Source organism: Zalophus californianus, chromosome 7 (genome assembly GCF_009762305.2).
Source record: "Zalophus californianus isolate mZalCal1 chromosome 7, mZalCal1.pri.v2, whole genome shotgun sequence".
Classification (NCBI taxonomy): Eukaryota; Metazoa; Chordata; class Mammalia; order Carnivora; family Otariidae; genus Zalophus; species Zalophus californianus.
The window spans coordinates 100,383,304-100,400,665 of NC_045601.1; the positions used below are offsets into that span (position 1 = coordinate 100,383,304).

The window sequence follows — 17,362 nt, forward strand, 5'->3', positions numbered from 1 at the left end:
ACTGTCAGGTGAGTCTTCAGGATAATAATTCACACACACTCTTTCCTTTTTATTCATCTCGATTTTACAAGAATCTTGTTTCTAATGCTGGCTGTGTTATTGACTTAAATAAAGTCATTTCATTCTTATTTGAAAATCTAGTTGTTTTTCATTCTTTTTAAATTTAACAGTAAGTGTATACAACACACTGTGAAATCACCTTGTGGTTCTTTCATTAGAATTGGGCATATGACAGTGTTTTTTAACAACTTACAATGAAATAAAACAAAAGTTTCATGTATTCTTTTTCCTAGGAACAATGAGAGATCCATTTTCACGATCACAATATATTTTCTATGAAAATGCAGGTATTTAATTAATAATTATAGTGCCTTGAATTAATTTTAGCAGTTTATATAGTCAAAGACAGGTGGCATTTTTTAAAATTTATAATAATGTAAACAAAATGCTACCAAAATCATTACAACTATTTAATTAGATGTGATATAAATCTCCCTTAAGTAATTCACTACTTAGGTCATTTATAAAGACAGACTTTGCTTATGCCCCTTTTATAGGAGACTAATAGGAGGCCATTATCCTTTTGGAGTGGGCAGATTTATGCACATACCTTCCATTAGCATTAATAGAGGTCCACGTAAATCACAAGGCACCAATAGCTGAAGAGACTTTCTCCCCTCTATCGGGTAATTGGCTATTTCAGTTAAAAAATAATTTTGGAAGAAAGAAAACAAAAATTATGTTCTTAATGTAATTATCTAAGGTTAAGACTACATTAAAATGACATAGTAAAGAATAGTGGGTGACCTGACACTTCATTTGGCTTTTATTTTCCCTATTTCCTAAGTTAAACATAAGCATAACAGTAAGAAAGCATAAAGGTAGATTAGAATGAATACTTTTAAAAAAGACAGGAAAAGTGCATTACATGATATGTAAGCACATTGACATAGATCATTAAATAAACAGAATGGAGTCACAATAAAAGCATATTGTTCCCTTCATACGGCAAATGTTTGCTACACTTGTACCTTAGACTAGCATAGGGTTTGCTTAACATTTTAATTGTATTATTTTAAGAAGTACAATGTCTTCCAAATGTTCTATTACTCTGCATATTTTTTTTAGTTCTGTATTGCTATTCATGCACATGGGGTTCTTAGGGTCCCTGGCACAATTTTATGTACCTCGAAATATCATGTGCAGATGGTTACATTTTAGTTTTTCATTCTGCACGTATAAGAACTTTCATGTGCTTAGTGTAAAGCAAAGCCTAGCATGTCAAGTTGTCTTGTGTGACAAATAGTGGTACATAAATAAATTCACCAGGTATATTCTAAAACGAAACAGAGATGTTTAACTTCTCAGAAAGAAGGTATCAGAAATCCAGGAGTCTTTCCCATATTGGCAGTTGATTTTGTTAAGATGGGTTCACTACTGGCAAAGTAAGTTATATCTTCATGGTTTAGCCAGACAGATAACACATAATCTTCGCTCAGATTTAAAATGCATGCCTGTGTAATATACATTTGCAAATCTGTCTTAGAAATGTTCTGCTACAGATCAGATGCCTTGTTATTGAGAAATCAAACAGTTCTTTAAATAGAGGTTGAAAATGAGGCAGAAGCTAATTTTTGCAGTACAAAACTAATTGTGTGTTTTATTTTCATTTAACAGATTAAATATAGTTCTACCCTTTGCTTTGATTCCTCTTCTGTTTCTTACAAATGCGAGTGTCAGAACACACACAGGGATTCCACTTAATTAAAAAAACATAGTCACAAAAGAGAGAGAGAGAAAAGAAAAAGGAACAATAAAAACAAAACCATTTATAGGGTCCTACTTATTGGCATTTAACAAAAGGCATGTCTAGGGAATTTTCAGGGAGGTGTACTATGGTTCTCAGAGTAGATGCTACGTATTCCTTTATTTATTTTTATACTGTATTTGTTTTAAAATCAAACATATAGAAGAGAGCCTGTAAAAAAAAAAGGGGGGGGGGAACCAGAAAAGAGAAGAAATGGGTGACCGCCTCTTTGTGACATATTTTCTCCCTCAGCCTTGCATATTTGCATTAAAGTGATTGTGAATAATGTACATTTGACCAGTGCTGTCTGCAGAACTAATGCCCTATTAGAGGGATGGGAAGTAGCATATGTTGTGCCTAGGGCAGAGAAAGTCCAATCACCCCCACTGTGAGAGTCTCCAACTAAAACGCAGGACAGCCTGGGCTTAATCCTAAATGAACCCAGCAGGGAGAAACGGGACACAGTCCTTCGGTCCACATTTAAGCTTCTGAACTAAGATTTTTTAGAGTTTGCTTCCAAAAATAACCCACAATCTCTATCACTTCATTCACACAGAGAACGTAATTTTTTTTTCTTCTCTTTTGTCTTATTTACCAATCCTGCAAAATTTCAAGGGAAACCATTACAGCAAGAAATCGGACACAAGCAATCAGTTGTTACAGAATCAGAATTATGCTCTTTATCGCCATTTTAGCAACTCTCTCCTCTGCTTGAACTATTCCCCAGCACTATCTGACAAGGCACAGTTTTGTCACTAATTGCAAAATGTTTTGGGTTTGTGGTTTCACTTTTACGTTCTTGTACTCTACTAGAAATGCTCTGCTATTTAAACACTTTGCAAAGCTTCTCAGTCTTGTTATATAATCTTTCTGTGACCTCTAGCATCAGGTTCAGATGGAAACTAGCTTTACTGCTACCTGTGTTAACTTGATAGCTGAAAAATAGCAATTATAAAAATGTATGAGAATAATGAAATCAGCTGAACTAGGGAAATAGAAGTGCCACATTACCATGTTTAGAGCAGTAGGACTGCCTCATGAGCTGCAGTATTACAGAAAGAGACAGAGACAGAGACAAAGACAGATAGCAAGAGAATAACCCAGAAAATATATATTCAGATCATCATTTGGTATTCATGTAACCCAAGCGGGGGAGGGGTAGTAAAAATAAAATACAATCAGAAAACTTGTAAGCTGTATCACAGCATGATACGAAAGAGTCTGGGTAATGCTGAAAGTAATAGAGTTGATATGATTTAGCTTATCTTTTCTCCTTCTCTCTTAGTGTTTAATTCTATTCAAATTACTGTGAAGATACTATTATGTTTCAGAATGGAGGAAAGCTTCAAACCATTGATTTTAGTTTATTGGCCTACTCCTTGGGGTAGTAGGGGTGGCTAGGATTGCCCTGTTTTGAAAGCTTATAAGAAATTCATTCTTCGAATGGTTAGCTATAATGGAGGATTAGATACTCTCACAGAAATTAAGTTTAGGGTGTTTCATTTTCTTTCTTTGGGATCACAGCCTGAGTTTTGTAGATCAAAGATCTCCCTCACCTACCACTGACTTTACCCTCCCGATCTACCAGAAGCCCAGGATGACTGTTTTGGCAAGCTGAGCAACTTCATTTTTCCCACGATTTCAGTCTTGTCCATCATCCCCCAGTGATACTCCCTCACAATGTGTAATCACTACAGTTCCTGAGATCAACCAAACCCACCCTGGAGAAGTTTGACTGGGGCCATGATTCAGTGTCATAGATGCAGAAGACATTAAGTCCCTATTAAGATTATGGAGCACCTTCAACCTGCTCTGTACTATTATAAGCACTTATAAATTGTGGAGAGGGAAGCTGATGGAAAGGCAATCTTCAAAACATGCTATGAGAAAAAGTAACATAAAAATGACCTGACATTAGTTCATCAGAAGCTCAAAAATACTGATTGATTGATTGATTAATAAATTTATGCAAATAGCCCTTTACCTTATACATCATTTCCTATCTTAATCTTATTCTTGGCCATTATTAAACTAGGGACTGGGGGCAGGGGAGTGTCATTAATTCATTCATTATTTCAGCAAATATTTATCAGGCACCTGCTATGTGCTGACATCAGAAGTTAGGGGCCTCTGTTTCCACTGCACTTAAAGCGAGTACCAGAGACAGACAATTTACAGCACATTGTGATCATGCTTTGCTAAAATGAGTAATACATGGTTCTACAGGAGTGCAAAGAATGTAAAAAAAAAAAAAAGTTATAAAATTTAATTATGTTTTTAGAAAAGCTGTCAACTTCAGTTACTAAAGGTACAAACTGCTTTACTGTCTTGCTCAGAGGAAGGTTACCCTTGTTGTTGTTTTCCCAGTAATCATATATTATGGTTTATTCCTCTCTTAGCCACTCAAAGCTCAATGTCGCAAGTTAAGTCAGAGCTGGTGAGCCATTCTCTGGACTAAGCTTCATAGCAGACACACTCCCTCTTACGCACGCTGTCAGAGGCTTTGGCCATCTCACATTTTGCTGCTGGGGCTGGTAGAAGTTTGTGTTGTGATGTATTACATTTGTCATCACGTGCCCCCCAAGCCCCCTCCTCTCCTTGCGTTGCTTTATTGCAGCACAAGGTCTAAAACCCATGAATCTTGCTGTCTTCCAATAGCCCCCTTCTGTAACACTGCGACCTGTGCAAAATTAGGGCTAATAACTCATACCAAAAAGGATAAAAATCATAAAGCAACTGGCTTGCTTCCAGATTCCACGGCGACATTTTTAAAGCCTGAATCAAATATTTTAAGAAGTGCCCTTTATAAGGCAGAATTAAGGCAGTGTGTGGCTCCATCAGAAGCCTTGGGTTCTAGTCCTATTTCTGTTACAGATTCAAGGCAAGCACGAGTCCCTTTTGGAACACAGCTTCCTCATTTCTAAATGGAAGAGGCATGAACTAGAATATCCCCTAACATTAACAACTCCAGTATTCTATAAACGAATTTCAAAAAAACTAGATGAACTTTTTGTTCTTTTAACATTCACACACTTCACCTATCCAAAGTCCATAAAGAACATTGTTAGGTAAGACTTCATGCATCACTCCAACATACGAAAATGACCAAGAAATATCATACACTCCACTTTTCTGAAATAAAAATGCTGGGGGCGCCTGGCTGGCTCAGTCGTTAAGCGTCTGCCTTCGGCTCAGGTCATGATCCCGGGGTCCTGGGATTGAACCCTGCATCGGGCTCCCTGCTTGGCGGGAAGCCTGCTTCTCCCTCTCCTACTTCCCCTGCTTGTGTTCCCTCTCTTGCTGTGTCTCTCTCTGTCAAATAAATAAATAAATACCTTTTTAAAAAAAAAATTCTGAATCCCAGAGAGATTAAGTGACTTTTCTAAGAATACACAGTAACTCAGCAGAATATGGAATCAAATCCCTATTTCTCAAATTTTAAATAAGAAACAAAAATATTCCATAGGAAAAAGATTTGTTTCAAAAATTTCCTCTGATTCAGTTAACAGTCTGACCCTCAATATGACTTGGTAAAACACTAACTATACTTTACTCTCTGCAGATGAGGTAGTTTTATTGACCAAAAATGCATAGTTAAAGGAATGAGGTTGTTCATTAGAGTACCAAATGGACCATACAGAAGGCACAAATTGATGTTCCAATCTCAATATTTGATGGTGATAGTCACTGTGGCAGATAGGAAAGCTAGGCCAGAGGTAGCTAAATATTAGCTCCTCTCTACTCCCCTCTGAATGCTCAATATATTAACATCACCATTTGGTCTGCATGCTTGGATGTTTCCCTGGACTGGCTGACAAAGCAACTACATGTCTTTCTAAAGATGAATATGTGTTCTCTTAATTTGCAGTGTCTCTAGCCCTCAGTGGAACACTGAGAAAGGTCAGAATTATTTTAAATATCAGGGTTTTGTAACCACAAAACCCAAATCTCTAATTCTTGGAGAGACCTTAGATTCCAAAGAGGTTAACATAGGTAAGCCAGCACATTTTCCATATGCTTGCCTCCATCCTATCTTCTGCACGTGTTCACCCCATCAGTTAAGATTTGCACCAGGAGAATTGCACAAGACTGATGAATCACGGATCTGTACTTCTGAAACAAATAATGCAATATATGTTAAGAAAAAAAAAAAAAGAAGAAGATAGCAGGAGGGGAAGAATGAAGGGGAGTAAGTTGGAGGGGGAGACGAACCATTAGAGACAATGACTCTGAAAAACAAACTGTGGGTTCTAGAGGGGAGGGGGTGGGGGGGTGGGTTAGCCTGGTGATGGGTATTAAAGAGGGCACATTCTGCATGGAGCACTGGGTGTTATACACAAACAATGAATAATGGAACACATCAAAAACTAATGATGTAATGTATGGTCATTAACATAACAATAAAAAGACTTAAAAAAAAAAGCACAAATAAAAGCATCAGGGATGGGCTCTCAAAAAAAAAAAAAAAAAAAAAAAAGATTTGCACCAGGAACAGATTTCTAACAAATGCCGTATTCGCTTGTGAGTAGGAAATGATGGTTGAATACATTTCTTGATATCCTGCCCAGCTATCAACTCTGTCTGTTCCTCATCACTTTTTCCCCAAGTTAGAATTCAGTCATCTCTAAAAAGTAACTGCCTAGCATTTAGAAGTTCTATTTTTTAAATATATTTTCAGTGGCAATTATCATGTCACTTATGTCAAATGTAGAGACTATTTTATCAGAGACTATTTTACCTTTTATGATTCAACAGCTGTCCAGTGCTTTTGATCTTGCCAAATCCCCACCTTCTAATCTCTGCTAAGTACGATTAAAGCTTGGTACTGGTCATTGTGATGTTTGTCTGCAAGTAGACACAGCCAAGTAATAAATAATTTCAAAAGAATAAACTCTCCACTCCACTTTTCCCCCAGTGAACAAAATAGAACACACAGGTAATCAAATATATCGATCCTTTTACATTGAAAGCATTATAGAATCTTCATTTGAAGCATGATGTCACTTTCATTCCAAGAACAGAAAACAAAATTTTGAGGTTTGCTTGTATTAAAAGTTTTTTTTAACAAGTACTCACTTTTAGGAACACAAAACTATATGTAATTACTTAACAAATATCAAGTAGAGCTTACTATGTGTAGGATACTCCTCTAAGTGCTTTATAAAATTTAACTTATTTAATCCTCATAATAATTTGTGATTATCCCCATCTCACAAATAAAGAGACTGAAAAACAGAGATTAAAGTAACTTTCTGAAAGTCAACTAGCTGAAAGGAGGAGAAGCTGGGATTCAAACTCAGGCAATATGGCTCAAGTCTATGTTCTTAACTCTCAACAAGATGATGTAAATATCAATAAGATAATGTGAAAACTGGAAGCATTTCATTTCCAATTAAAACTGAAAGCATCACTTAATTTACTGAACCTGAGTTGTGCTTTCTGATGGCTCTTTCTCAAATATTTGAGACAATATCCTGAGGAAAGGGCCCTTTTTCTCAAAAACAGTTTAGAGTTTATAGTCTTTCTCCAAATCTATAATAAGTACTAGTGCAACTTTTGCTAGATTCATTTTTACAAACTGGAGAGTAATGGAAGATGATTTTGCAGAAAGAGGAAATGCAGGAGCTGTTCTTACTGTTTATCATCTTAATTCATGTGGCTGCAATAAGAAAAAAAAAAAATGAGACTGCAACATGAATTGAAACAGCTCTGTATAGCACACAAACCAAATCCTAATTCCACCATTCTGGGACTGTGCAGTATTTGAGCATGCTGAGCTTTTTCTGTTGTAAAATATGGTTACAATACCTGCCTCACGGTGTTACACCACCAGCTAAATGAAATAATTTAAAGTGCTTAGCAAAGTTTCTGGCACTAATAGTCCTCCACAGATACTCACTTTCCTCTCATTGTAGAAATTAAGGCTTTCTAGTTTTTAAACACTGAGGGAGAATTATTAAGCTTTTAAAGATGTGGTTGAAGAAAACAGTCATTCAATCATTTAATAAGTATTTAACAAACACCTACTATATTCCAGGCACTATTATTATTTCAAACATAACAGACTAGGATTTCAGAGGGCTAAAGTCTGTGTTTGTTTCACTGCTTTTAATTTCATTAGAAACAAATATGTAAATGGATGATTCCACCATCTCTGAATGGCTACTTCTTTGAACTAACATACCATTTCCTTGGACAAAAACAGTATTCTGTGATCACTTTGGTTATCCCTTGACTTTAGAGGAAAATCACTTCTGAATAGACACACAGCTGAAAAGAGGCAAAACATTTGTTCCTAAGTAGCAACTACAAAGCATTCAGAAATAATGGGCCAATCAGAAGACAACACCATTCAGTTTCTGGCCACTCGAGGTAAGCCATCCCTAGAGAGCAACATCAATGATAGCCAAGCCCCTTTAGAATGCAATGTCTAATTTAATTATTAGCATTAAAGCAATGCCTTTCAGGTTGGGTCTGTTTTGTTAAAAACTTAAGAATATTTATCTTCCTTTTTTAAATGATCCAGGTTTGTTACCTGAGTTTCTAACACAATTATTAATGGACTTTCAGCTCCATGAAGAAGAGTAACACAAATGACCTCAGACTTGAGAGCTGTTTCTCCTGATTTGCCCCTCAGGTAAGAAATAGCTGCTGCCTGCATTAGCTACCTGTGTGGGACAGAGACACACTTTGACTCTTCTCAGGCTGTGAATTCTTTAGTTCACAGTTACAGTGTCCGTTCACATAGCCTATTAATAGCTCAGCCCTTGTCTTCACTGACTTTCCACTTCCCTCTTATTTCTAACGCTGTAGGTCAAGAGATATGGCCCCCTTGGTGGATTCCCAGCCATTGTTCACATCACCACTCCACAAGAGTTTATTGGGTGCCTAAGGATGTGCTGAGTACTGTGGAGAATACCATAACAACAGTGTCACAAACAAAAGACTATGTTTTATATATATATATATATATATATATATATAAAACAATTCTAATAACAATGCAAGAGGGTACATAATTAAGAACCAATGCATACCTGTATTACCTGGTTCATGATTCTACTCTGGCCCCTCCAAAGTCCCACTCACTCAAAGAGCACTCCCCAGTGACACACCCACATCTCTACATTCCTCACTGTATCACCAATAACAGTCCCTCTGCACAGGGAGATGCTGCTTTGCAACACTTTATATTCTATCCAAATTCCTTTAATAATATAATCTCTTTCAGAGTTGCCCCAGGGTTTCCAATGTCTTCATCTGAACTCCAAGATGAACCCCTAGAATTTATTCCTGCTGCTAAATCTGTCAGTATTTCCACAGATTCCTTGGAGGGTTATACTTTGGTTGCAGGATCTCACTTAGGATAAGAAGATCTGAACAGGAAAACACCACACACATGCGTGCGCGCGCGCACGCGCGCACACACACACACACACACACACACACACACACACACACACTTTGATTATCTGTTCAATGCAGAGAACATAAAAATATCCCCAAGTCTAACATTTTAGAGCCAAGATGGGTCACAAGAAATTATCTAGAATAATCTTTTAAGAAAGTTATCAGCCCTATTTTACAGAAGAGGTTCTGGGGTTCAACAAGAATGGGGCTTGTCCTGGTTTATAGAGCTCTAGGACATTTTTAGTAAATATACTTATTTTCTTTTATTTGCACTATGAACATATGTAATACTCTGGAGAATTTTTTTTACTCTTTATACTTATCATATACTTATAAGTGAAAATAAAGGCATAATTTTTGTCAGCCTATTTTCCTTTACATTTCATAACTGTTTCCCTGCCATTTCTTTCCATACATGGAACTACTGGTTCCTCACATCACTTCTGAATTCAATAAATTCAATGTAGCCAATATTTAATGAATAATTATGTTAAGCCCTAGAAATGCTCATTCTGTAGATTTTAAATCCCTACGTCAAAAAGATTCTGGCAAAAAAGAGTTGACAAGGGGTGCCTGGGTGGCTCAGTCAGTTAAGCGTTGCTTGATTTCAGCTCAGGTCATGATCTCAGGACGTGGGGCTGAGCCCCGCTTTGGGTTCCATGCTCAGCGGAGAGTCTGTTTGAGATTCTCTCCTCTCTCTCATCCTCTGCCCCTCCCCATTGCTCACGCACATGCACGATCTTTCTCTCTCTCTCTCTCTCTCTGTCTCAAATAAATACAATCTTTAAAAAAAAAAAAAAGAGGTGACAATTTGTGAGTGAATATGAAGATGCAAATAGCTGTTCTGAGTGATTCAGGGCATGTCTCTACTTACCATCTGGTCTGAGATCCTATGGTGATTAATGCATTAAGAATGCTTTTGAAGATTCCACTATATGTAGGAATTACCAAAGAAATATAAACATAAATGGCCCCAATCCCTCTGATCACTACCCTCTGGAAACTTACATTCCAATTATGGAGACAAGATCAAATTACTTTAAACATCAGCAAACAGTAATAGACAGCATATAATGAAATAGTACTTGAGATGTTACATAAATACAGAGAAAGTGAAATGAGTAAGGTCTGGAGTTTCTGAGAAGGCTTCAGGGAACAAAGGAAACTTGGTTTGAACACACGTATGGACAGAATGAGGATCGGAAGAAGGGAAAGTAACACACAAGAAAAATTACATGATTGAAATCAGGAAGTTTGGGAGGCTACATTTCTATGAATAGTGCCATTGGGAGAGGTTACTTTTCCATGAACAGTTAGTTCCTGGATCCAACCATGTTTTAAACCCCAGAACTTTCCTTCAGAGTGAAATAATTGCTTCAGTGATTTACTTCTCCGAATAGATCATAACAGGAGTATCTGTGGAGCTCTCCATGGACTCAAAATCTAATTAGGATGAAAAATCTTTAAAATAAAAAAAGAAAACAGAGAAGGGGAACACCAGAATGGAACGTCAACGTAAGACTCCACAGGCTTTAAAGATGTTTTTAAAAGGTTTTTTTAGGGCACTGGAATTATTCTGTAGGATACTGTAATGGTGACTACATGTCATTACACATGTATCATTATACATGATACATTATACATATTACATTCCATGTATCCATAGAATGTACAACACAAATAGTGAACCCTAATGTAAACTACAGACCTTTGTTAACAATATTGTAGCAATGCAGGCTCATCTCTTGTAACAAAGGTAACACCTAATGCAAGATGTTTACAGGGGGTACTATGTGCGTGGAAGGGTGAGGGGGATATATAAAAACTCTCTGTACTTTCCACTCAGTTTTTCTCTAAATTTAAAACTGCTCAAAAAATAAAAGTCTACTGGGGCGCCTGGGTGGCTCAGTCGGTTAAGCGACTGCTTTCGGCTCGGGTCATGATCCCGGGGTCCTGCGATCGAGCCCCGCATCGGGCTCCTTCCTCTGCAGGGAGCCTGCTTCTCCCTCTCCTCCCCACTTGTGCTGTCTCTCACTATCTCTGTCTCTCTCTCTCTCTCTCAAATAAATAAAATCTAAAAAGAAAAAAAAATTAAAAAAAAATAAAAGTCTACTAATAAATTCTTTTAAGTTTCCACCACCAATACTCACTAATCAAAAATTTGGACTCCTTCCAACTTCATATCTATGTCTGAAAAAAAAGTAGAAGTCCCCTAGTTATTTTAAGTCTTCAAAACAGAGTAGTCCTGACAGCCAACAGGAGTCCTTACAAAGAGTTTACACTACAATGTCTATCCAGGATGACACTGCTTCTCTTCAAGAGGTACATAACTGGCCCAACTTAGCTAACTTACCAGTAAGTGATACTGTGAACGGGGCAGTGGGTTCATAGATGTTATCAATATGTACAACCTAGCTGGATCTCTCCTATCCAAGAAAAGAGAGATATCTGTTCTCTGCTCTTGAAATGAAATGCGCATTTTTCTGTATCATAAAAGGAATTCATATTCATGGTAGAAAATTTGGAAAACAAAGAAGGGCTTTTTAATTGTCCATTATTCCATGTTTTGATAGTTTTCATTCTAGATTTTCTTCCCATATATTTTAAAATATTAATATTTTTAATATTTTAATTATTTGTGATTATAATTGGCAGAGTTGTGATTTTTTAATTATACTAATCTAAATAAACTGCCTAAAACTCCAGTTTTCTTGATCTTGTCTTTAGTTTCCCTGATACTGCCTCCAAATTGTACTTACGAATAAAACAGCACAAGGCAAATCATGGGATATACTATAAGATTTTTGTAAATATGACAGCTCCCGAGAATGGCTAAAGCCAACATTTCAGCAATATACAAACTCTATAGCTGAACCCACACCTAATATTATAAGGAACTGACTTCTTATATCATCTACAAAATACTGTTTTATGACTAGAACATTTCTATCCTTAGTATATAAAAGCAGTTTGGACTAAGACACAAACTTAGAACATGTCACTTCATTATTAGTTACTACCATATATCTTAACCTCTAGCAAAGTATATACCAAGCATAAAAAATATGATACAGTGAACAAGGTTTTGAATGAACCAGTGGTATCATGTTGCAGAACTGAAATGGAAACGCAGCTCGATCACCACGGGCCACAGTGCTCCAGAACGACTCCTGAAAAACTAGGCTACATTCAAGGCCACAGGTGAGGACCCAGCTGAGCACAAGAATTCTCCCCCAGCCAAACCAGCCAAACCAGTTTCACTCTGGTGAAGGCCTAAAAAGTAAAACTCACAAATGTACAAAAAAAACAAAAGAACCCAATGATTAAAAATGTTAAACAATATAAACAATATAAAAAGCCATAGGAGACCAAAAAAAAGGGTAGATTACATTATGTCCACACAACCAAAATATTTTCTTCCCAATGGCCTCTGTCTGCAGGACATTCCCTCAGAAGGCCACTGTTTAGGAAAATGAAGGAAAATGCTCTTTCCCCAAAGCATCTCTGGGGAAAGGGATGAACGGAATCAGACTTTGTCTTTCTCTCTCCTCAATACTGGTAAAGAGGAGGCAAGATGACTCTGAAGTATGGCATGGTGTGAGCTCAGCAAAGCAGGGAAGAAGCACAGAACGACCTGGTTCTAGCTGTACTTCTCATGTGACCACAGGAAAGTGATTTTCGGAAAACTCTTTGAGCCTCCATTTCTTTATTTTTAAACTTTGTGTCATGCCCCATTTTTCTCCATTGCTCTCTCGACCGCCTGACCGCCTTCACTGTTCTAACCACAGTGAGCAACTTCTAGTTCTCAGAAAGCACCGTGCTCAGCTTTGGTTTTGCATCTACAATCTCCATTGCCAGAAACGCTCTCTGTACCCTTCCAGGCCCTCCTCACGCACTTAACTAACGTCTACTCAAGATTCAGGTCTAAAATTGGACATGGCTGCCTCCAGGAAGACATCCCGATGCTCTGACGTTGGCCGACGTGCTTCTCCTCTGTACCCTTACCACAGTATTCCCGTTACTAAAACCCTATCTCATCCTTGCCGAAAACCCTTGTGAAGTTGGCAAGGACTAAGCATTCAAAAAGACACGTGTAAAGACAAGTGTAGAAGAAAGAAAAAGGAAGGAAAGGGAAACCGAGGGAAAGGAATGTTGCACTTTTTTCCTCACAGGGTTGTTATAAACACCAAATGAGACAATGTTTATGAAAGCACAACAAAAACTGTGTAGCAGTATATTAAATGAGACTTTTCCTGTCTTCTAGGAATTTGGAAATTTCTACTGAGGCTCTGAGCTGAAGACAATGGATGACCTAACTAAACCCAGAATCATCCATTCAGATATGTACCCATACCTGTATCTATAAGTACATCTGTATCGACATCCACTCTCTCTTATGTGAAGCACTGTTCAACACTCCAAATACATAAATGAACAAAACAAAGACCATGGTCCTTGCAGAGCTTCCATCCATAAGACAGATAATAAAAATAAACATGATAAAGAAAAAAATTACATAATATATTAAATGGGATAAGAGCATTAAGGAAAAATAAAAGAAGAAAATGACAACACCATCAAGACTAATGGGATTATCATGGGTCTGTGGGTTTGCAATTTTATTTACTTTTTTAAAAGATTTTATTTATTTATTTGAGAGAGAGCGAGCACGCGTGAGCAGGGGGGAGGAGAGAGAATCTGAAGCAGACTCCACCTGAGGGCAGAGCCCTACATGGGGCTCGACCCTACCACTGTGAGATCGGGATCTGAGCCAAAACCAAGAGTCTGCTGCTTAACCAACTGAGCCACCCAGGTGCTCCTACGGGCTTGTCATTTTAAAGGGGCGATCAGGGCAGTCTTCATTGGGAAAATGAAAAATCAGAAAAAAATGAAAAATGTCTCTCTTTGAGAAAAGTCCTAAAGAGGAAGAGGGTTAGCCACATGGAAAACGGGGAGGGAGCTCATCCCTGGCAGAGAACAGAGCCAGGACAAAAGTCCGAGGAGGCTACTTGCCTGTCATGATTGAGGAACAGCAAGGAGCCTGGATCAGGGACTTAAGGAGTAGAAAGAGATGAAGTCAACGGGGCAAGGAGAGGGGAGGCCAACCGGCACCCCTAAACCCTGTGTTGTTCTAAGGGTCAGCTGTAATGCTTTGCAAGCCATTGTTAGAATTTTGTCTTTACTATGAAATAGAGCCACTGAAGGGTTTAGAGCAGAGAAGGATCATTATGTGACTTATATTTTTAAAGGGCCCCTCTGACTGCTGTACTGAAAATAAACCCTAGAGGGACAAGGGTGGATCTAGGCACCCAGAGGAGGCCATTGCAATAATTCAGGTAAAAGATGGCGGTGCCTGGGACCAAAGTGACATCAGAGAAGTGGTGAGAAAGATTGGATTCTAAATATATTTGGAGGTTGAAGCTCATTCTAATTCCTAATCGCGTCAGTTTTTAATGCTGCTAAAAGCGAAAGACCTGAAACATCTTGAAAGGACTCTGCCCAAGATGGCCACCCGGTACACTCCAAGAGTATATAGCTGGAGGGCAATCAGTCTTGCCTGATCCAGACACCCTTTGTCTGCAGACTAACCTTGTAGGGGACTCCAGCAGACCCACAGGCCCCCCCATATGAGAAAGACTGCATTAGACTCATGAAGCGCCAGAGGGTACTCAGCAGCCAAGAGAAAAACACACACGTGAATTAAAAGGCATTTGCCCCTTCCTGGCACATTTTCCTCTGCTCTGCGGAAGCCAGAAGCAGCTTAATGAGAGGGGGCAGAGAAATGGGTCAGTAAGGTGGAGCAACAGTGGACGAAAACTCAATTTCTGATCCGTAGACGTGGATTAGCCCTGAACTGGGAAGCAGGGAAAGTTTCAATTGAATGAGAGACTGATGTTTTGGACTGGACCACACTTTTCAATACTTTTCAGTACAACTAATGCATACTAAATAATCCTATGTGCCTGGTCCTTTTTGAAGCACTTTTATGTACTTCCTTTTTTCCCCTATCAGGTTAGAACTACTGTTATTCCTAGTTTACAAACGAGAAAACTGAGGAAGGAGAAATTAAGTAATTTACCCAAGGTCACAGAGCTAGTTAAGTCACATTCTCTATGTAAATACCTCTAATTAAACGCCTGTCTTAATCAGCTCAGGCTGCAGTAATAAAATAAATTACATAGGTTCTGCGACTAATTTCAGTAGCAGAAGGGGAGTTCCACACCAAAAGCAATTCAACCGACAACAGGGTATCTAAGAACTCAACTCAATTCTACTTAGTTCTGACACTATCTACCCAGAGACAGTGTCCGATTCCACAGGTTATAGGCTCAGTCCTATTAAGACTGCTCCCCCAACCCCCCACTTCAGACACCACTCATAAGCCCAAGTTGTTACCTGTGCTTCTGCCCAAACGGCTACAGAAAGGAGCTTCCCCTAAGCCTCCTCCTTGGGTTCAATTAATTTGCTAGAGCAGCTCAGAGAACTCAGAGAAATATTTTACTTACTAGATGACCATTTTATTATAAAAAGGATAGAACTCAGGAGCAGCCAGATGGCAGAGCTGCATAGGGCAAGGAACAGGGAAAGGGGACCGTCCTCCCCTGCCCTCTCCAGGCACACCACTTACCCAACATCTTCACGTGTGCACCAGCCTGGAAGCTCTCCAAACCGAGTCCTTTGGGGTTTATATGGAGGCTTCATTACGTAGGCCTGATAGATAAAATCATTGGCCATTGTCATTTGATCCAACCTCCAGCCCCTCTCTGGAGGTCAAGGGTAGAACTGAAAAATTCCAACCTTCTAATCACCAGGTTGGTTCCCTTGGCAACCAGGGCCCATCCTTAGGTTACCAAAGGGCCTTCCAAAAGTCACCTCATTATCATAACAAAGGACACCTTTATTGCTCTTATCACACGAAATTCCAAGGGTTTTGAGAGCTGTGAACCAGGAACTGTGGACAAAGACCAAATATATATGAGATATATATATATATATATATATATCTTGTCATCTGAATGTCCAGATATATATTTCTTATAAATCACAATATTGCAACCATAGACAGGGTGGCTTATAAACAACAGAAGTTTATTTCTCACAGCTCCGGAGGCTGGGAAGTCCAAGATCAAGGCACTGACAAATTCAGTGCATGGTGAGAACTGGATTCCTGTTTCACAGACGGTAGTGTAGTGTCACAAGGAGAAAGGGGCAAGGGAATTCTCTGGAGTCTCTTGTATTATAAAAGCACTAATCCCACTCATGAAGGTTTCACCCTCAGGACCTAAACATCCCCCAAAGGCTGGAGCCTTCCAAATACCATCACACTGGGGATTAGGTTTCAACACTCAAATTTTGAGGGTAGTACAAACCCATTCCACAGCAATGCCCCAGTACCTTCTGTTTGGTTCAAACAGCATTTTTTATGTTTGTTTTAATGTGAATGACTTTAAACTGGCTACAACTCTTCAGGTCAGTCCCACCACTCCTTACATTTCTGGCCACTCTCTTAATTTACATCACCCACGTACCTCATAGAGACATTTGAGTTTTCAACTTCTGCCCATCAGCCTAATCTCATTCCAGTCCCTTACTGTTCTTTACCCATCTGCTCTATACTTCTCCCTCTTTTTTTTTTTTTAGATTTTATTTTATTTCAGAGAGAGCCAGAAAGAGAGTACAAGCCAGGGCAGAGGCAGAGGGAAAGGGAGAAACAGGCTCCCCAAGGAGCAGGGAGCCCGACTCGAGGCTTGATCCCAGGACCCTGGGATCATGACCTAAGCTGAAGGCAGCCGCTTAACCGACTGAGCCTCCTAGGCGCCCCAATACTCACCTTTTTAATGTGAAACATTCTTCATAGTCTCTTTTCCAGATCAACTACAGTATTCGAATTGCTCAAGACCTAGCTTGAAATATTCCCAGATTAATAAACTTTCAAATCCTCCTAATTCCAACAGCACTTGCTAGTTGTGAACTAGCCTCTTGGTCAGTTGCCTCATTAATAACTTATTACCCTCCCATTACAGTCTAAAAGTAGTGTGATTGCTTTTTTGATGTGTCAACTTCATTAGGCTACAGTCCCCACTTATTCAAATGCTAATCTATGAGTTGCTGTAAAGGGATTCTGCAGGTGAATTTGGAGTCCCT

The 17,362-nt window shown here is 38.7% G+C and overlaps 1 long non-coding RNA gene across 1 annotated transcript; it reads right to left on the reverse strand.

The window, feature by feature from the left end:
• Nucleotides 1-610: 610 nt before the first annotated feature.
• Nucleotides 611-15,984, reverse strand: LOC113927197. The gene is made up of 3 exons (XR_003521534.1): nucleotides 15,846-15,984; nucleotides 6,546-6,652; nucleotides 611-694 (listed from the first exon to the last, which is right to left on the reverse strand). It is a non-coding gene; the product is annotated as an uncharacterized LOC113927197 (long non-coding RNA).
• Nucleotides 15,985-17,362: the final 1,378 nt, after the last annotated feature.